This window comes from Schistocerca nitens, chromosome 1 (genome assembly GCF_023898315.1).
Source record: "Schistocerca nitens isolate TAMUIC-IGC-003100 chromosome 1, iqSchNite1.1, whole genome shotgun sequence".
NCBI lineage: Eukaryota > Metazoa > Arthropoda > Insecta > Orthoptera > Acrididae > Schistocerca > Schistocerca nitens.
Window position 1 is genome coordinate 757,275,947 of NC_064614.1, and position 22,430 is coordinate 757,298,376.

General features: G+C 41.9%; 1 protein-coding gene and 1 non-coding gene across 2 annotated transcripts in view; both read right to left on the reverse strand.

The window, feature by feature from the left end:
- LOC126260921 (protein retinal degeneration B) overlaps window positions 1-22,430 on the reverse strand; it is a 598,186-nt gene that overhangs the window by 354,302 nt on the left and 221,454 nt on the right. The window lies entirely within an intron of this gene.
- Trnal-caa (transfer RNA leucine (anticodon CAA)) lies at window positions 6,432-6,506 on the reverse strand. The gene has a single exon. It is a non-coding gene; the product is annotated as a tRNA-Leu (tRNA).

Here is a 22,430-nt window from a genome sequence, read left to right on the forward strand (position 1 = left end):
GGCCAACGATGCCGTACGCTCATTTCATTTTATCGATAATGCCACACGTGCCAGAGGATGGAAACGTGCACTTGAAATGCAACAGACAGTTGAAACTAGCCAATAGTATGGAACTAAACACTTCGTTTCAAATAAATTGAGTGCCTCACCGGAAAAGATTAACAACAACCATAATTATGTGAATCCGTTTTATTTATGAATTGACGGCTCCCGGCCACAGAAATCCGTTTTGTTTTCATTTGACGTAAGATCTGTAAACGAAGAGGAAACTGTAAAATAACTAAATGTAAACACTGCGTCCCAGAAAAAAAATTTCCGGGTAGCATCTGGCTGCTTGCTACAGCCACACTTCCAAGTAGCCCGAAGTGGGAGAATGTACTGTTCATACGCGACTGGCATCTTCTCTACCGAAGCTAACGTAAACAATTGTGACACGCTCATCGCAAGCAGTTTGCTGTTATGAAGTATTGCATAGTCTTTCGTCCTAATGCCTTTAACACGTTTTGTTGTTGGCAGACGTTTGCGTGTGCAGTTTGTTTTGTTGTAAATGGCCCAATTTCATTGCAACTTAAGTTTTACTTGATTTTTTTTCTCTCGCGCTGCAATATAATTCTGCAGTAGCGACGTAGAGTAATATTCTTTGTTAGACTATCAGTTGTTAGCAATCAAAATAACACAAATTTAATTGAAAGCCGAAACTCTGAAAAATTTCCGGAGTTCTAAAAATTTCCCGTGTTTTTCCGTTTTCTCCGGGATGAAAAAATTCACGGATTTTTTCCCTGTTCTATCGGTTGTCCCGGGGCGTATACACCCTGATTTAGTAAATCTTTTACTATCGCCTAATGAAGCACGACATTCCTGAATAAATCGAATACTAAAGAAGAGAAAACTGTTCAGAGGAGATACCATATTTATGTTGGTTACTTCAAAAGAACGCAAGTTAAATCTGTTGCTGAAATTCATCACAGACTTCTGCGTGAATATGAAGATGCGTGCATGGGTGCCATCTGCATGGAAGAATATTACAGAAACGGAAGCGGATAGATGAATACGAGACGCAAGATGTAATACTGCGAGAAGAATTTGATAACGCTTTGAAACATGTAAGTCGAAATAAGGCCCCTGGAGTAGATGACATAGCCTCAGAATTACTGATATCCTTGGGAGAGCTAGTCTTGACAAAACTATTCCACCTAGTGTGAAAGATGTTCAGGCAGGCGAAATATCCTCAGACTTCAAGAAGACTGTAGTTATTATAATTCCAAGGAAGACAGATGTTGATATCAGTGAACATTCCCCGACTAGCAGTTTATAAAGTCATCGTTGCAAAGTAATGATACGAATTATTTACAGAATAACGCGTCTGTTTGGGGGAGAAATGTAGGAACACTTGGAGAAGTATTTCTTAACTTGAACGATAAAGAAACCTACGTTTATGGCATCCGTAGATGTACAGAAATGCTTTTGCCACTGGAATACCGTCTTTGAAATTCTGAAGGGAGGAAGAGAAGTAAAGTACAGCGAGCGAAAGGTTATACACAACTCGTACCGAAGTCACAAGGCTGTTTATAAGAGACGAATAGCATGAAAGGGAAGCAGGAGTAAGACAGGGTTGTAGCCTATCCGCGATGTTACTCAGTCTGTACACTGAGCAAGCAGTAAAGACAACTAAAGAAAAATTTGGAGTAGGAATTAAAGTCCAAGGAGAACAAATAAAAACTTCGAGGTCTGCCGATGGCATTGTAATTCTGCCTATAATTTTATTTCCTATACCGAAAACAATTAGGACAATCATGTTTGCTTGGAAAAAAATTAAAAATTCCGCTGCAAACGTCCATTAAGTAGTAATAACATTCTTATTTTCATGATAAACAACAATGACTCAGAGGCTGCACATATTAACAGTACCAACACACACTGAGCAGCCAAAGTAAGTGGTACACCTGCCTAATATCGTGTAGGGCCCCGCGAGCACGCAGGAGTCCCGAAACATGACGTGGCATGGACTCGACTAATGTCTGAAGCAGTGCTGGGGGGAATTTACGCCATGAATTCTGCAGGGCTGTCCATAAAACCGTAAAAGTACGAGGTGGTGGAGATCTCTTCTGAACAGCATATTGAAATGCATCCCAGATATGCTCATGTTTGTGAAGTTTGGTGACCAGGGGAAGTGTTTAAACTCAGAATAGTGTTCCTGGAGGCACTCTGTAGCAATTCTGGACGTGTGGGCTGTCGCATTGTCCTGCTGGAATTGCCCAAGTCCGTCAGAACGCATAATCGATATGAATGAATGCAGGTGATCAGACAGGTTGCTTAGGTACGTATCAGAGTCGTATCTAGACGTATTAGGGGTCCCACATCATTCCACCTGCGCACGCCCCACACCATTACAGAGCCTCTGCCAGCTTGAATAGTCCCCTGCTGACATGCAGGGTCCATGGATTCACGAGTTATCTCCACACCCGTACACGTCCATCCGCACGATACAATTTGAAACGAGGCTCATCCGAACAGGCAACATGTTTCCAGTCGTCAACAGTCCAATGACGTGCCCAGGCGAGGCGTAAAGCTTTGTGTCGCGCAGTCATCAAGGGCACAAGAGTGGGCCGTCGGCTCCGAAAGGCCATATCGATGATGTTTCGTTGAATGGTTCGCACGCTGACACTTGTTGACGGCCCAGCATTCACATCTGTAGCAATTTGCGGCAGGGTTGCACAATTGTAATGGATATTTGTGTAAGTTTTATGGGACCAAACTGCTGAGGTCATCGGTCCCTAGGCTTTCACACTACTTAATCTAACTTAAACTAACTTTCGCTAAGGACAACACACAACCCATGCCCAAAGGAGGGCTCAAACCTCCGACGGGGGAGCCGCGCGAACCATGCAAGGCGCCTAGACCGCACTGCTACCCCGCTCCGCTGCAGTTTCTTTGGCGCATCAGTGTAGTTTCTGATTAATTTTAACTTGCACTGATTTGCGTGTGCTAGCTAAGTTTGCACGTCTTGGGCCCTTAGATGCAATAATAATCTACGTACACTGAAGGAAATTGCCATTTCGGCAGATACCACGAACGGCATGTTCTGCTGCTGGAAGCCAAATGCAGTCGTTCAGGGATAACACAACGACGTCCGCGGCATACGCCAAGAGAGAGGGCTCCAACTTACCTACTGTGCCTGCGGACTGAAAGGCCAGCTGAGCCAAGATACAGGCAGCAGTGCGTGCTCAAGGGCCGAGCCGTCTGCTCTCTGGGGCTACAGCGTACTCCATGTGCAGGGTACCAGAACTTCATGCACCCGTTCCTTCGTGGTTTCTCTATAGCGTTATCTGCTAGGTCAATGAGCTAACTGAGACAACTTGGGAAGATGTACGGTCTCAGCAGCCGAAGGCAACTCCAACGGTTATGTTACGTGTGATAACATTCGCCTCTATGCATAGGAACAGCAGCAGTAATTAGTTTACGGCACTGTATCAATCACTTAATTTTGAAAGGTCTAATGGACGTTCTGTAAAATTACAACACCATGAAGAAGGTTTTTGCGGTAAATGTCTAACTGCCATGAAGTGAGCTACATGCTTTGACTATGTAAACCGTTAGCACATCATCACGACCGCACACAGGTAGCAGTAACACTGTCTATAGTCTTTATACATGTCACTGCAAACTTTCACGGATGATCGAGAATGATAAATATATCAATTTGAGATAAGGGACCTTGGCCCGGAAACGACAAAGTCGAAAGCTATAAGCGAAAATAATTCTAACACCTCTGACATTGGAAAAAATGTACCACTACTGGTGTTGCTAAAATTGTACGGCACGTAACGTCCAGAGGTGGTAGTATGGACCAAAACAAGAAAACAACTTCCATTACAGAAGGGCTCTAAAGTGCATAACTTAACAGCTTTGAGCACTTGTCCATCTTCGCTACTGTGGAACACACCTCTTCAACGGAACAAATTCTCACGGCTCTGAAGGAGGGACGTTTGCGAAGTCGTAATACTTGAAAAAAGCCCTAAAAGTCCAAATTTTTTCAAGGCAATGTAACTAAAACTGGCACAGTTGTCAAGGAATGTTATATTGTAAGGTGGCAAGAACTATGACCCTTACATGAAGTCATTAAAGATCACCTAACTCACGTTGAGCGAACAATAGGGCTGAACAAAAATGACTGACAAGGCACGATACATCTTGTAGAGGGTATAGTATGGACGTATTGGAATAATTAATGTCGGGTGATGGTTTTACAGTAATTCACACGACATGAAAACTTTGTGGAAACACGTCCATTTACTGGAGGCTAGTTTACCCCAGGGAAGTATTTGAGTTGACCATGCCGCGCGGCTGGGGAGCGGCAAAGGGAAGCGACAATAGGCAGCTTAGGGCGGCTCAAACTCTTGAGAAAGCGGTAACGGGGTGCGGCCTCCAGCTGCCTTAAGATGAGTGACAGTGGGGTGGGGGGGGGGGGTTGACCCCATGCTGGTGTACCGGGAAGCAGACGGAGAACATGTACACCTGTTGATAAATGTCCATCATCCCGTTTTCAGTGAAACATGCGAGAAAGCCGCGCAAAGCTACAGCGGAGCGGTCAACAGAGGTCAAAATATGCGTGTTTGTGACTATAGCAACTTCACGCTGAATTCACGGTTCCCAGAGTCTGAAGTAAATCAGGTGAAGAGCGACAGAATGAAATATGCCGGCCTCCAATGGGAACGTAGGACCAAGGAATTTGAAGTACTCTCCTGGGAGTCAGAATTCCGGAAAACTTGGTGTTTGCAGACGCTAACCTTGATGGGTGGCCTGGGAGGAGGTGAATAGCAGAAGTTGAGAGGAAGGGAAATTTTGTGGGAATTTGTTCACTTCCCAGAGCAGGCATTGGTCGGCACTGGGAAGTGACACATAATTAACGCGACTTGCGCTGCAACTGGCTTAAGTGATTTTGCTGGAGGGGAAACCGAGGCGAAGAGTGGACTGTGAGAAGTCGCCGTGGGGGTCTTCCATTCCCAGCTTGCCTAAAGGGCGGACGTGGCGTTCTTTACTCAGCTTCCCTGAGCAAGAGTGAGCATCTCTGCAGTTTAAGACTTAGCAAATGGAACGATTGAGCTTGGAGATAGGAAGTTTTGGTTCAGCTATGTACTGAGCAAGATAGCTAGGAGTGAAAAAAAAAATTGGCTCTGAGCACTATGGGACTCCTGAGGTCATTAGTCCCCTAGAACGTAGAACTAGTTAAACTTAACTAACCTAAGGACATCACGCACATCCATGCCCAAGGCAGGATTCGAACCTGCGACCGTAGCGGTCTCGCGGCTCCAGACTGCAGCGCCTAGAACCGCATGGCCACTTCGGCCGGCTAGGAGTGAATAGACGAGCGCAGCCTTGCAGCACCACGAGGTCGGCCGACGTCCGCGACGTCGCTCCGCCATGCTGTATTTGGTGATATTGCGCCCGCTCCGGCCACTGATTAATTTGTTGGATCACGTCGGCAAAGTTTCCACGAGGGTTTCATGGGCCGTGTATTGTAGAATTCTTCTAGCACTTCGCATTACGCCTGGGTCAGTCGATAGGAATTACTTTTGAGTTATCGCGCTTTACTCCACGCAAACGCAATTTATTACCACTGCCTGGTAGGAGAGTCATGTAATGTGGTGAGTGAAGGTCGTGAGTTAAAATAAATTTGTGCTAATCGACTACATCTGTTTTCAATTAAGTAGTTGAAATCCAAAGTCATTTTCTTAATTAATTTTATGTTCAACATTTGCATCTGGTGTTCAATAGCTGAATATAACATCAATGTGCACCCCTTTTAAATTAAAAGTGATCAATTCTGAATCAATTAATGTCAACACAGCCACCGCAGTTCAATCAGGAGTCAGAGGGCCTTATTACTTTCTTTGCGTTATCCGATATTGCGGCAGTTTTGCACTCTCTGTTGATCTGTTAGTCAATTAGCTGGGGTGGACACACGCCAAAACTAGACAAGTGACGGGTGGGGTGTTACAATATGGATACGCACATACATTTTCGTGCTTATTGAAGTTACATGTTTTTAATTAAAAACAATTGAATTTTTTTTAACAAGGCGAGTACAGAACTTCCGTTTTTGAAAAATCTGTCTGTACGGATTTAATATGTTTTTGTACAAAGTGTGATACATCATTATTACATATATCTGTGGAATAGAATATTGGTATCTTCTTTTGCTAGATTTTTTACAGCTCTCTGTTAAAAAGTATAACAAATCTTAGGGCTTTTCCCTTGCATAAATGCCTTACTATTGCAGTAAATGCAAATTCCTCCCACGGAATGTTTTACTACAGTACTGAGTAATTGTGCGCCAAATTTAAGTACCATCATGTCAGTTACCAGAATGAGATTTTCACTCTGCAGCGGAGTGTGCGCTGATATGAAACTTCCTGGCAGATTAAAACTGTGTGCCCGACCGAGACTCGAACTCGGGACCTTTGCCTTTTGCGGGCAAGTGCTCTACCAACTGAGCTACCGAAGCACGACTCACGCCCGGTATTCACAGCTTTACTTCTGCCAGTATCTCGTCTCCTACCTTCCAAACTTTACAGAAGCTCTCCTGCGAAACTTGCAGTTTTAATCTGCCAGGAAGTTTCATATCAGCGCACACTCCGCTGCAGAGTGAAAATCTCATTCTGGAAACATCCCCTAGGTTGTGGCTAAGCCATGTCTCCGCTATATCCTTTCTTTCAGGAGTGCTAGTTCTGCAAGGTTCGCAGGAGAGCTTCTGTAAAGTTTGGAAGGTAGGAGACGAGATACTGGCAGAAGTTAAGCTATGAGGAGCGGGCGTCAGTCGTGCTTCGGTAGCTCAGTTGGTAGAGCACTTGCCCGCGAAAGGCAAAGGTCTCGAGTCTCGATCGGGCACACAGTTTTAATCTGCCAGGAAGTTTCATCAGGTCAGTTATTTGTAAGGAAAAAGTATATAAGGTTGCCAAAATCGGGACACTTGAATCAAAAATTTGGCAGTGTTGTTCTTAGACCTTAACTTATCTGGGTGAACTAGTGCAAAGCATATGCATTCTCCTCTTCATCCTAAAGCAGTCTCTTCTTTGTTTGTCCTCTGATTTTCGAAATGAGTACCAATAATGTCAGCTGCATCAGTTATCCTTTTACTGAATTCTTTCAATATCGACAGCGTGAAAGCTCCTGTATCAAATCCTAGCCCCCCTTTGAGTCCTTAATAGGCCAAGACTAGCACAAACGCTGCAACTTCATCAGCAGTTGTGAAAATAAATGTTGTCTTGTGGCATGGTTTTCCTCTCAGGAGTTGCAACTTTCATTACGATTTTTTTTCCAGGCACACAGTTTTGTAGACATTCTGTATCAGCTAAATACCGAAATATTCTCCAGATTGTGACTGCATAAAACTGTAAGGAAACACCGCAGGAATAAATAATATGACGAAATACAGAACAACAAAGTGGCGTGGTCCAGTGCAAGCTTTTGTTACTTATTATTTATGTCACTCTTGGGACTGGAATTGGAACGTAATATTCAGGAATCAAACTTTCAGTAGCATGTAGTAAATGAAGATGGGGAAAAAAAATATCCACAATTTTGGTCGCTTTCGCGTACGTCGCATATGAAGTATGCATTTTGTGGCCTATATTTACTCCCTCCTTATGCTTAACTACATAACGTTTGTTTTCTTTATGTCCAATAATAATTTATTTAGTACTGTCCACTCATAAAAACGCGCAAGTTGCTAAATGCAGTCTTCTAGGATAAACAAAGAATAATGTTCGATGGAACTAACTTATTCCTCATGATTCTACATACTGTAGGTTTGTTATTAAAATACCAGCAGAAATTAGAATGTGTAACAACAGCTTCAATCACGACAGTGAATATAATCTCTAGCAGTGTGGAAGCTAGCTCTCGACGCTGGGAAAAGAGAGAGAGAGAGAGAGAGAGAGAGAGAGAGAGAGAGAGAGTAAAAAATGCAATGAACTGCTTACGTTCCTACGAGAGCGGTGGCATCGCCGACGCAGATGGTACCGGCAGTATGACAATGATGATACACGTCACCTAGCAATAGCTGCATGTGGGCTATAAATGGCAACCACAACAGCAGCCACGGTAGTCAGTTCTCCCCGGCGATGACCATGAAGGCGGTCGATGAAATTTCGTGTTTACTAAGATTTGACGAGGCAAAATCAGAGTTTACCCTTAAGCCACGCTTTTGTAAGATGCAAAGTTTCTTCCTTACAGATGAGATATAATTATCAAAAGAAAATCAGCGTTTTATGTAAGTTTATTGAATTGTTCCCTGCCAGGACTTGCAGACGCGACGCACTTAAATAGATGAACAGACTTGCTTAAGAGGAATTAAAGTGAAACTTCCTGGCAGATGAAAACTGTGTGTGCCGGACCGAGACTCGAACTCGGGACCTTTGCCTTTCGCGGGAAAGTGCTCTACCAACTGAGCTACCCGAGCACGACTCACGTCCCGTCTTCACAGCTTCACTTCTGCCAGTACCTCGCCTCCTACCTTCCAAGCTAGAGAGCTTTTGTATAGTTTGGAAGCTAGGAGACGAGGTACTGGCAGAAGTGAAGCTGTGAGGACGGGGCGTGAGTCGTGCTTGGGTAGCTCAGTTGGTAGAGCACTTGCCCGCGAAAGGCAAAGGTCCCGAGTTCGAGTCTCGGTCGGGCACACAGTTTTAATCTGCCATGAAGTTTCATATCAGCACACACTCCGCTGTAGAGTGAAAATTTCATTCTAGGAATTAAAGTGTTTATGTTTCAAATTTAAATTTTCGTCTAGTCGTACATTGAAAAATTTTGAAGAGGCTGCCTGATTTAATAACTTTTGACCATACTTTCATCATTGGTGCTGTACCCAATGAGGTACAGAACTGCATACTGTCTTTCTCAGATCTGCGGAAATACCCTCAGTATTCTTTTAAATATTATGTTTATAATTTACTTTGTTGATTTATTAAAATACTGGTGTCATTTGCAAAAAGAACTAATTCTATTTAATATGCATTAAACTAGAAGCAATTTACAAACATGGGATTCAACAATAGAACTAATGCTGAACATCGCGGAACTACATTAGTAGTTTTTTTACACAAAGAAAAATATCCCCGTTACAGATTTACAGCTGCTGAGTTAGGTAATATACTTTCTTCATTCTGGATAGTAGCTCCTTCCAAATACCAGTAAGTGCTGAACTACAACCCCCTTGACTTGGTAATTTTCGATATGAACTAGAGGATTAGTTCGACTAGGATGGACGAAGAAGTTGGGGCTAGTTTTGTCGAAGAAATTACACTTCCATTCGTGCTCACCTAAAGCGAAGCCTAAAAACCAATGGCTGGAGTCAGAGCTGAACCCTCTTCACTCCGGTGGACTCGACAGTCCACTTGGAAGGCGCTCGCACAGCTGCTGTATTAGAAGGCGTGCCAACTTGGTGCAGAGTTCGAGGAACCGACACGGGCCGAGGCAAATGAAGGCCGCTGCGCTGACGCAAGAGAACTCCATTTACCTGTTGCCGCTTTCTCTGCTGTCCGAGTATCTTGCACCGTCACTCCACGGAGATCATAGTCGCTACCGGCGGAGTGGCCGTAACAGATGAATTTTCGTTGTTAGTATGAGGCATATTCACCATCTACGCCACTGTAAAGCGCTTGGTGGACTGATTTTCGCAAGAATATTAGAAACTTTACGTTCCATTGCATACTATACAGAGCAGGGGATAATGGATTGATACACACCTCAATCTCTCTTAACTTACTCCGAAATTCCTCAACTCCCTATGACGGAGGAAGCAGAATTATTGTAGAATCTGCCTCTTCCGCCAGTTCTCTAAATTTACCCAGTGCGGTTCTGAGAGAACAGCGTCGTCTTTTTTATAAAATTCTAATTCGATTTCCCTGAACACCTACAAACTATAAACACTTTCCTGAAGTTCAAAATATTTATTTGGTCACGAATCGGCTTTCGGCTTCTTAAGTGCGCTCTAGATAGTCAATAATATTGCGTTGTCTGTGGGCAGTATCGAAAACATCCTGGACAGTCTCTCGCGTGCTTCGCTGACCAAGAAAATTAGCTTGTTTGTCGTTTAGTGGACAATGAGTTAAAGAAAGACCATTATTATTAGAATGCATCGAAATGTACAAATCATTGTCGGTATTGTGGGATATTAGTGCGTTAAGAATGATAAATCGTATGATTTGTTACTCAGAAAGATAGAGAACTGCCACGAAGGAAGATTTTTTTAAATTTAATTAATGCAACGCGTTCGTGCGTGCGTACATTACGTAATCTAATACAATCCTTCAGAGCACGTATTATTGCTCTACATGTTACCCTAACTACGCAAAAATGTTCAAATGTGTGTGAAATCTTATGGGGTCATCAGTCCCTAAGCTTACACACTACTTAACCTAAATTATCCTAAGGCCAGCACACACACCCATGCCCGAGGGAGGACTCGAACCTCCGCCGGAACCAGCCGCACAGTCCATGATTGCAGCACCCTAGACTGTTCGGCTAATCCCGCGCGGCCCTAACTATGCCTCAAATACTTTAAGAGGAAACTGCGCTTAAAAATTTCAGGTCTTCGAAATATCGTAAACGAATTTTTAGTTATAAAAATTTTGGATTACAATTGTAAATTCAACTGTATCTTTCATCAGTTATTAAATATAATGATGGCTACAAAAAGGATTTATTTTTTATTTTTAGCTAATTTTAACTATTTCTGCGTGACATAAAAATGTAATATCTTCCTTTGTAAAACTCGATGCATCACAGCTTTTTTGAGTCTTTTGTATATTCCGTATAAATAATATTTCTGGAAGTCGCACGACATCTTACATGGAGGTAAAAAAAGAAGGGATGTATCATGTCACAAACTTGACGCCGATGTCCGCCATTTAAACCATCCCAAAACATTAGGTTCACCGCATTCATCTATCTCCATGGTTCAACGCTTTGATACTTCCCTTTGACATCACTCTAACATGCCCGTGACCAGTTTCAATCATGCTGGGTTTCATCAAAAATGCCAGCTTGCGTCGTTTGCGGGTGTGCTAATCGATTCGATCGTAATCTAAAGTTCAAAGGAATCACATTTCATTCGTAACTGGAGCGATTCAATTAATATTTTCTTTTGTGTACATGACTTATTGTAGCAGTGTTTACTTTTATTGTAATGGTTGTATTTCCGCCGTTTGACTTTAGGTTTGCCTTACTTCACTCAGTATCCGTTCTCTCACTTCTTTCTTCATTGCCTTCCAAGTCGCAAACGCTCCTACATCTGGGCCACACTGCATCAACCGTCTCGTCCCCGCACAATACACGGTTACGAAACCGCGCTGACTGTTCAGGCAAAATCCGATGCCCCAAATTGTATGATGATTATTATTCACTGTACAACATTTCATCCCCCTTTAAAAAAGATTCTGGCTAGAAAAGCTGGAGAATGTTGTGTGTGCCGTGCTTCCTTCCTGAAGGCTTTGGCTGAAAATTTAAGTCAACGCTCTTTTCGTCGTGCCTGCCTTGTGCTCGCGTGTGAATAGCAATCTATCCGTTTCACAGTATAGTTATTCGCTCATGGACTTTGTTCAAAATAAACCACTGCACTTCAACAGGAACAATGAGGTAATTACAATAGAAAAAATGACACTCATTACGTCACATTATGGTTGTCTGTAGCACAATGCTGCATCACTTACACATTGATATAAAATGCCTGACACACTGCAAAGTAAAATTTGAAACTGAACTGAAAATGTTTCTCTTTGATAATTACTACTACCCCGCAGGAAATTATATATTGTTAATGTGTAAATATAAGTTGTTATTATTGGCCATACACTGAATGACGCATCATTGGTAAGATTTCAAAGCGAGAAGATGGATAAACTACTATGAGACTAAGGCACTGCCAATCTAAAAAAATAAACAAACAAAAACTCTATTCTGCACGGAGGTGTACCTCTAAGCAGTTCTCTTTCTTTAACATTTCAATAATCATTCACTTTGTTGACATGGACAATATATGATAGCATGCCCTGCTTCTTTCCTCATTGCACATGTTTATGGCCTAGCAAAGAACACGTAAGTTGTTTTGAAAACTTGGACACTAAAAACATTGTGCATACCAGTTGAGGGCTGAAAATGTAACACAACAAGCAATACCGTTACCAGTATGCAAACATGCATTTGTTTCGGAGTTCAGTTTCATTAGCTATCTATACAAATACAGTAAAAGTGCAATTAAATGGATTACGCAAGCACGCTTTTCACATCATTCCTTCTGCTTTTAGTTATCCGAAATATAGCAGCAAAAAAAACAAGTTTCGTTAAACAGGCCAAATGCGTGATATCAAGAACTGAAAAACGTTAGAAATTGCCTTCCGGACACTATTATTCATGTAAGAGCTATAATTTTTACTGTTCAGAACAGTTGTTGCGCGCACACGACAGAAACGATGAACATGAAGCAATAGTAAAACAGTAGTCTGCTAATATTTTGGGCTACTTAAAATGGTGGCAGACCCTGCCCATTCTGGCTTCAAACTACGTACAGCACCGTGAAGTCTGCAGTGACTCCCTTCTTTTTTTACCTCCATGTCATTTTATCTGTCTGCAACGAGTGTAAACCCGATGATCTGCGACATTCAATTATCATCTGTAGGGCTGAGTTTGAACACGACTCGAACTGTTTGAGCAGTTTACATTACAGCTCGGGAAATCTTTGTTTCTGTTCGATCTTTTGATAGGCCTGCGATCTAGTGACTTTTGTTGATCCTATCACACCGACCTGTTTTAGCGTTTTGAATGCTCTATTGGTTTTAGCGATAAAAATATCTGTGGAATACGCACTTAAATATCTTCTAAGGCGCAGATCAGGCATACAACGGAAACAAACAAGTAAAAGGATTGCAATCCTGATTCGGCATAATTCTCGAGCTTTCGATCGTCCTGCTATCTGGTAAGGCCTGACTGCGTTACCCAAAGACGGGTAACTCGGTTGCAATTTAGTTTCGCGATAAAAATTACAATCATTTTATTACGATATAATTCGCATATTGAGCATTTAATTCTTCATTAGTTGTCTTGATTGTTTCATCTGAATGTTGCCGTCATGTTTTCAAACCGATTAAAATTTAGTAAAGTTTTTATCTGTATTTCAAATATGTGAACAGGGACTGAATTGCTGATTTGCAAGCTACTTGGAAAATCGTTACCGAGCCTCATAACCAAATAAACTATGATACTGGGTTTAGTCAAGCAAAATTTTTTATGGGCAACATTTCCATCTTTGTCTGTTACCTCTACTTAAAAATCGACATGAATGTTTCATACGTACCGTATGAGAACACACATTGTAAATGTGTTCAAACGCAATAGGAGTTTGTGCAGGAGTGGGGTTTAATGCTGTTTCCTGCACTGTTTCACGAAATTGTGTAATTATGCAGAGCCACAGCTTCTTCTTGTCGCTAGTTCGTAGTTTCTTGCGTATCCCTTGCACTAGCGCCGCTCGAGTCAAACGTCACGTGATTGATCGAACACGCTCGATACTGTGCCGAACGCAGCGGTGTAACGGGAAATTTCGAGTCTGTTCGAACTCTTGCGTCATTTGTCCAGTCCTAATCACCTGACAGAAGCCTAGGAATGCCAAAGCCGGTTCGTGACCAAATAAATAATAATTTGCAAAAAATTACAAAAGTGTTCCCTGTTCAATGTTGTCAGCATGTGTTGCCAAGCACCGACGTGACCAAAGAACGGAGTGTAACGCTAAAACAATTCGCGCTAGTGTCACGCAAGAGGTTTCCCTTCAAGACGCACTGCAATATCTATAAGTATTCCTCACTACAATATTCGTACCATTTCACGTCGTTTCATGGTGTTACCACTAACTATTTAAACAATGTGAAGTGGCCGACTAATTAAGTAATTTTATCTTATCATATTCCTTTCCTTTTAAGTTTGTAGGACTGCCTTAAGTCACAATCAGTACTTTTTATTTACAACTCAAATTCGAACGCGATACTCGCATAATTATGAACACACTTATAGACTGCATAATGACGGACCAAGAGTTCCTAAAGTCTTCGTTCCTGGAAGAGTCGCAAGAACTAATTTTGATTGACGAGATGTATACGCCAAGCAGTTTGTTTACACGTGATTACCGTATTTGACTGGCTTTCTTTAGTTGCATATAAAAAAACGACATGTGACATGACGGCCTGGTGCAAGTCTTTCAGCTAGACATTTTTTCAAAGGGAGCCACGATGAAAACAATTCTAAGCGAATCACCTGTGTGGCTCAGTGGTAGGATGTCGCACATCAAACCTTAGGATTCGAATCCTCTGCCAGCACTAGCATTTTTTTCCCTCACTTATAGCTTCTTTCGCTTCTGTGAATGATTTGTATACAGCACAAGGAAATTGTCAAACTGCACCTTGGCTCAAAATCCACCTAAAACTATAGGTCTCCTACAAGTAGGCGGGTAACTCAGTTCATATATCTGAGTCAAGGAAGAGAATACTACCTCAAATACGACTAAAGTGCCCATACCTATTAAGAGACTGTGGTTTTCAAGTTACATTTGGGATGAGGAACCATTTTCTGTACTGAGCATTATCTTTACGTATAATTTATGTGCCGGATCGGGACTCCTATTGCAAGAGTACCAAGACAGGCCTATGAAGGTGTGAATGGAAAACAGAGACTTGCCGGTCTTCCCTCCATCTGGACTAATAAAACAGTTTTGCCATAAAATGCAGTGAAACGTTAAAACGGGGTTAAACCTGTGTAACTCTAAGTTTAGAGCACTCCATTATGAAGATATTGAATCCTGCTTTTGTATTTCTAATTTCGGATACTATCCGAAATTGCTAACATTCGTTCCATATTTAATAACTTCCAAGCACCACCACCAAAATTGTGATATAGTTGAACTTAAGCACGAAAAACAGTACATGTCATTATTTACTAATATCTTATGCTACATATTCTTTGTTGCCAGGAATATTTACATTCAAAATCTTAGACGACGAGCTTTTACACTGATATACGCTACAGCCGCCTCGAGAGTTTGTTACTGTTATAAGCTTTTGTTTTCTCCAGAGGCGTTGTAAGAGCTTAGCTTCTCTGGTACTTTGTTAGACCGGTTATTCGTAACGAACAACATTATGTGACTGTAGGCTTTCCCGCCGTAAACTGTTGATTAAGGTTTCTCGGGTCTCCCAGCCGGGTGGCAGCGTCGATATCTCGCGACGTTTCGGAAAGTGTCATAGTACCCATCTTCTGGCGAAGATCGAAGATAGTATCGGAAAACACACACTTTAGCTGCACGCCTGGAGACAGCGAAAAGCAGTTTGAGACACATGTCCATTTCGATAGCAGCCTTTATCGAAACTGGTGCGACAAGAAGAACTTTTAACTATTTACCGAAAAGAAAACGAATCGAGTACCGGAAAAAAGTCAACGGCAATTGGGATCGCGATATACACTGCTAACTAAAACGAAATTAATCGTAAAGAAAGTGAAGGTACTGTTAAAAAATACTCTTGCTGTGGTATAGAACTCAAGTGGAGACTACGACACGCATTTACTAATAAATGTGCGTGCGTCATAAATAAATCAAAACGGTTTTTACCGTTCATCGGAAGGGAAACTAAGTGCACAAATGCACTTTAAAGTTAGAATAAATTCTCAAAACATATTGTGCTAGGCATAAAAAAATACGCAACTGGTGCAGTTTTCATTATTTAATCATTAATGACACCGTAGCAGGCTTCCCTGAAACATCTCGTAATATGATGAACGAAAGTAAATCCGCTATTGTCGAGCACTATTTCCACTGGTCATTAGAAAGATCACAAGGAAATAAAAATTATGATCTATAGATGCAGGTTTTGGAACTATCATAAAAAAATCTGTGGAAATACGGCTATCTGGAAACATAACCTATCGGCAGAGTGGTTTTCAGTTGGATACCGCACCCGATCCTGGAAAACTTCGAGGTCTGCGAAACCGGCGTCTTCCTGTGATTTCAGCAAACGAAAATACTGGAAGTGATCTCGATAAGGCGAGCTTTCAGTACAAGAGGGCACTCAGAGCTAACAACAGAGGCGCATGCGCTCAAGTAACTTAAGTAACGTCTCCGATGCGACGTAACACTATACCATGCACACGCCAGCGGGGTCTTTATAGAGCTCGATGCACCTCGGCCACAATAATATACACCAGACGAATGCCAGAAGGCTCTGGCAAGTTACCGACATCTAGCTGTTCTCCGAAATTTCATGGAACAATCATCAGTGATCTACATAACAAAAAATTATATGAGCGAAAATAACGCTAGCGTGTGTCCGGCAACTAATTTCACAAAAATCACTATCTGTGAGCAGGGGGCACAAAGTGAAATCTTATTTTTTATTTCGACATAATATATTGCCACAGCCACGGACTGATACTGGTTAAGTGTGCTCAACTTCGCTCGACAAATTAAACTGCCTACAATGGGCTAGATTGACTTGTGCTTCACTTCAGGTATGTTGCTTTACAAAATTAAGACATGACAGACATTTCATCTTCGACAAGCATTTTGTTGCGTGCTCTACATCAACTACGAAAAATTCCAAGGAGGGCACAACTCACGTAAGCACTTACCGAGATTTCCGACTGATTGATGCGAAATTTGACGTTCATTTGATGTGAGTTTGGATGGGTGCTAGTATGAAACAAATAAGGCAACTTACCACGTGTCTGCCTAATACAGGAAGAAGATCTTACGAAGAACAGATACCTGACCTCCTTGGACTATCAACAGGTGATGTGAAATTTCTCTTAATCTAAGAGTAAAACAGAGCGACCATGGCAAAGAGAAAATACGTAACTGCAGGACTGTAACAGTCTAATCCATACAGTCACGACACTCCCACTCATTTTTGTTATACACTGTGACAACAGCGCTCCAAGCGGACAGTAAGCTACACTTTTGCACACAATATAGGGTGAGTGAGAATACGAGGGTGGTTTGAAAAGTTCTCGGAATCATCAAGAGTGCGTCACTACTTCAGAAATCATTGCAAAAGTGCATAAAATGGTCATGGAGGATCGCCGATTGAAAGTGCATGAAACTGCTCACGCTTGCCAGAGGTCATCTGAAGGGTATATCACATTTTAGCTGAAGAATTAGAACTGAAAAAATTATCAGCAAGATGGTTGCCGCGGTTCCTGACGCGCGACCGCACCCATGTGCCGTCGCCATGGCAAATTTACACGAACTAAGGTATGAATTGTTTCCACACCCGCCTTATTTACCTGATATGGCTCCGTCAGACTTCAATCTCCTCTCAAAACTGAAAATTTTTCTTGGTGGACGAAGAATCACTTCAAACGAAGAATTGATAACTGGGGTTGACAGCTATTTTGCAGGCCTTGGGGAATCTCATTTTAGAGATGGGATCAAGGCATGAAATATCGTTGGACCAAGTGCATTAATCTACAAGAAGACCACATTGAAAAATAAAAGAAGTTTCAGTGATGTACGTGCGTTTTCCTATTCCATTCTGAGAACTTTTCGAACCACCCTCATACTATCCTTTATATTGGCCTGTAATGCAGTTTTCACAAAAGGGAGCGCATGCACTGCAATAAAAATGACTAGAAAAATTACACCAAAATTTAAACTTTCCTAAGAACCCTAGAAGTATGTTCATTATGTCTGAGATTAGCAAATGTGATAATAAAATTAAAACAATTGGGAATATTGTAAAAAAAGAACAAGGCAACCAAGAGGACAGGAAGATTTTACTCGTATTTCTATAGGAACTCAATGAAAAGTTTGTTAACAAAAAGTCAGAAGTAGAAAACATTTTTAATAATCATTATTTAAATGTTGCAGAGCAAAAAAGGATCTGACAATTCATTAGAAAATGCTAGTCAGTATTTGGAAGAGGCAATACCTATGGAATCTGATAAAACTGAACTTCAACCCACCTGTCCTACTGAAATCTACATCTATATCCATACTCCGCAAACCACCTGACTGTGTGTGGTGGAGGGTACTTTGAGTACCTCTATCTGTTCTCCTTTCTATTGAAGTCTCGTATTGCTTGTGCATAGAAAGATTGTCGGTATGCCTCTGTGTGGGCTCTAATCTCTCTGATGTCATCCTCATGGTCTCTTCGCGAGATATATGTAGGAGGGAGCAATACACTGCTTGACTCCTCGGTGAAGATATGTTCTCGAAACTTCAACAAAAGCTCGTACCGAGCTACTGAGCGTCTCTCCTGCAGAGTCTTCCACTGGAGTTTATCTATCACCTCCGTAACGCTCTCGCGATTACTAAATGATCCTGTAACGAAGCGCGCTGCTCTCCGTTGGATCTTCTCTCTCTCTCTTCTATCAACCCTATCTGGTACGGATCCCAGACTGGTGAGCAATATTCAAGGAGTGGGCGAACAAGTGTACTGTAACTTACTTCCTTTGTTTTCGGATTGCGTTTCTTCCAATGAATCTCAGTCTGGCATCTGCTTTGCCGACGATCAACTTTATATGATCATTCCATTTTAAATCACTACTAATGCCTACTCCCAGATAATTTATGGAATTAACTGCTTTCAGTTGCTGACCTGCTATATTGTAACTAAATGATAAAGGATCTTTCTTTCTATGTATTCGCAGCACATTACACTTGTCTACATTGAGATTCAATTGCCATTCCCTGCACCATGCGTCAATTCATTGCAGATCCTCCTGCATTTCAGTACAATTTTCCATTGTTACAACCTTTCGATATACTACAGCATCATCCGCAAAAAACCTCAGTGAACTTCCGATGTTATCCACAAGGTCATTTATGTACATTGTGAATAGCAACGGTCCTACGACACTCCTCTGCGGCACACCTGAAATCAGTCTTACTTCGGAAGACTTCTCTCCACTGAGAATGACATGCTGCTACTGTTATCTAGGAACTCTACATTCCAATCACACAACTGGTCTCATAGTCCATACGCTCTTACTTTGTTCATTAAACGACTGTGGTGAACTGTATCGAACGCCCCGCGGAAGTCAAGAAACACGGCATCTACCTTGGAACCCGTGTCTATGGCCCTCCGAGTCTCGTGGACGAATAGCGCAAGCTGGGTTTCAAACGATCGTCTTTTTCGAAACCCATGCTGATTCCTACAGAGTAGATTTCTAGTCTCCAGAAAAGTCATTATACTCAAACATAATACGTGTTCCAAAATTCTACAACTGATCAACGTTAGAGATATAGGTCTATAGTTCTGCACATCTGTTCGACGTCCCTTCTTGAAAATGGGGATGACCTGTGCCCTTTTCCAATCTTTTGTAACGCTACGCTCTTCTAGAGAGCTACGGTACACCGCTGCAAGAAGGGGAGAAGTTCCTTCGCGTATTCTGTGTAAAATCGAACTGGTATCCCATCAGGTCCAGCGGCCTTTCCTCTCTTGAGCGATTTTACTTGTTTTTCTATCCAACTGTCATCTATTTCGATATCTACCATTTTGTCATCTGTGCGACAATCTAGAGAAGGAACTACAGTGCAGTCTTCCTCTGTGAAACAGCTTTGAAAAAAGACATTTAGTATTTTGGCCTTTAGTCTGAAATTAGGAAAATAATAAATTCACTCAAAAGTAAAAGCCCACATGGAATTGATGGCATTTGCAACAGAGTAGTAAAAGCTTTTTCGCAACAGATAAGTAGGATTCTCAGCCACATAAGCAGTAGCTCACTGAAACATGGCATTTTTCCAGACAGACTGAAATATGCTATCGTTAAACCATTCCCCCATGAACCATGGACCTTGCCGTTGGTGGGGAGGCTTGCGTGCCTCAGCGATACAGATGGCCGTACCGTAGGTGCAACCACAACGGAGGGGTATCTGTTGAGAGGCCAGACAAACATGTGGTTCCTGAAGAGGGGCAGCAGCCTTTTCAGTAGTTGCAGGGGCAACAGTCTGGATGATTGACTGATCTGGCCTTGTAACATTAACCAAAACGGCCTTGCTGTGCTGGTACTGCGAACGGCTGAAAGCAAGGGGAAACTACAGCTGTAATTTTTCCCGAGGACATGCAGCTTTACTGTATGATTAAATGATGATGGCGTCCTCTTGGGTAAAATATTCCGGAGGTAAAATAGTCCCCCATTCGGATCTCCGGGCGGGGACTACTCAAGAGGACGTCGTTATCAGGAGAAAGAAAACTGGCATTCTACGGATCGGAGCGTGGAATGTCAGATCCCTTAATCGGGCAGGTAGGTTAGAAAATTTAAAAAGGGAAATGGATAGGTTAAAGTTAGATATAGTGGGAATTAGTGAAGTTCGGTGGCAGGAGGAACATTTTGGTCAGGTGATTACAGGGTTATAAATACAAAATCAAATAGGGGTAATGCAGGAGTAGGTTTAATAATGAATAAAAAAAATAGGAGTGCGGGTTAGCTACTACAAACAGCATAGTGAACGCATTATTGTGGCCAAGATAGACACAAAGCCCATGCCTACTACAGTAGTACAAGTTTATATGCCAACTAGCTCTGCAGATGATGAAGAAATTGATGAAATGTATGACGAGATAAAAGAAATTATTCAGGTAGTGAAGGGAGACGAAAATTTAATAGTCATGGGTGACTGGAATTCGTCAGTAGGAAAAGGGAGAGAAGGAAACATAGTAGGTGAATATGGATTGGGGGGAAGAAATGAAAGAGGAAGCCGCCTTGTAGAATTTTGCACAGAGCATAACTTAATCATAGCTAACACTTGGTTCAAGAATCATAAAAGAAGGTTGTATACCTGGAAGAATCCTGGAGATACTAATAGGTATCAGATAGATTATATAATGGTAAGACAGAGATTTAGGAACCAGGTTTTAAATTGTAAGACATTTCCAGGGGCAGATGTGGATTCTGACCACAATCTATTGGTTATGAACTGCAGATTGAAACTGAAGAAACTGCAAAAAGGTGGGAATTTAAGGAGATGGGACCTGGATAAACTGAAAGAACCAGAGGTTGTACAGAGTTTCGGGGAGAGCATAAGGGAACAATTGACAGGAATGGGGGAAAGAAATACAGTAGAAGAAGAATGGGTAGCTCTGAGGGATGAAGTAGTGAAGGCAGCAGAGGGTCAAGTAGGTAAAAAGACGAGGGCTAATAGAAATCCTTGGGTAACAGAAGAAATATTGAATTTAATTGATGAATGGAGAAAATATAAAAATGCAGTACCTGAAACAGGCAAAAGGGAATACAAACGTCTCAAAAATGAGATCGACAGAAAGTGCAAAATGGCTAAGCAGGGATGGCTAGAGGACAAATGTAAGGATGTAGAGGCTTGTCTCACTAGGGGTAAGATAGATACTGCCTACAGGAAAATTAAAGAGACCTTTGGAGAGAAGAGAACCACTTGTATGAATATGAAGAGCTCAGATGGCAACCCAGTTCTAAGCAAAGATGGGAAGGCAGAAAGGTGGAAGGAGTATATAGAGGGTTTATACAAGGGCGATGTACTTGAGAACAATATTATGGAAATGGAAATGGAAGAGGATGTAGATGAAGATGAAATGGGAGATAAGATACTGCGTGAAGAGTTTGACAGAGCACTGAAAGACCTGAGTCGAAACAAGGCCCCGGGAGTAGACAACATTCCATTAGAACTACTGATGGCCTTGGGAGAGCCAGTCCTGACAAAACTCTACCATCTGGTGAGCAAGATATATGAGACAGGCGAAATACCCACAGACTTCAAGAAGAATATAATAATTCCAATCCCAAAGAAAGCAGGTGTTGACAGATGTGAAAATTACCGAACTATCAGTTTAATAAGTCACAGCTGCAAAATACTAACGCGAATTCTTTACAGACGAATGGAAAAACTGGTAGAAGAGGACCTCGGGGAAGATCAGTTTGGATTCCGTAGAAATGTTGGAACACGTGAGGCAATACTAACCTTGCGACTTATCTTAGAAGAAAGATTAAGAAAAGGCAAACCTACGTTTTTAGCATTTGTAGACTTAGAGAAAGCTTTTGACAACGTTAAGTGGAATACTCTCTTTCAAATTCTGAAGGTGGCAGGGGTAAAATACAGGGAGCGAAAGGCTATTTACAATTTGTACAGAAACCAGATGGCAGTTATAAGAGTCGAGGGGCATGAAAGGGAAGCAGTGGTTGGGAAAGGAGTGAGACAGGGTTGTAGCCTCTCCCCGATGTTATTCAATCTGTATATTGAGCAAGCAGTAAAGGAAACAAAAGAAAAATTCGGAGTAGGTATTAAAATACATGGAGAAGAAGTAAAAACTTTGAGGTTCGCCGATGACATTGTAATTCTGTCAGAGACAGCAAAGGACTTGGAAGAGCAGTTGAACGGAATGGACAGTGTCTTGAAAGGAGGATATAAGATGAACATCAACAAAAGCAAA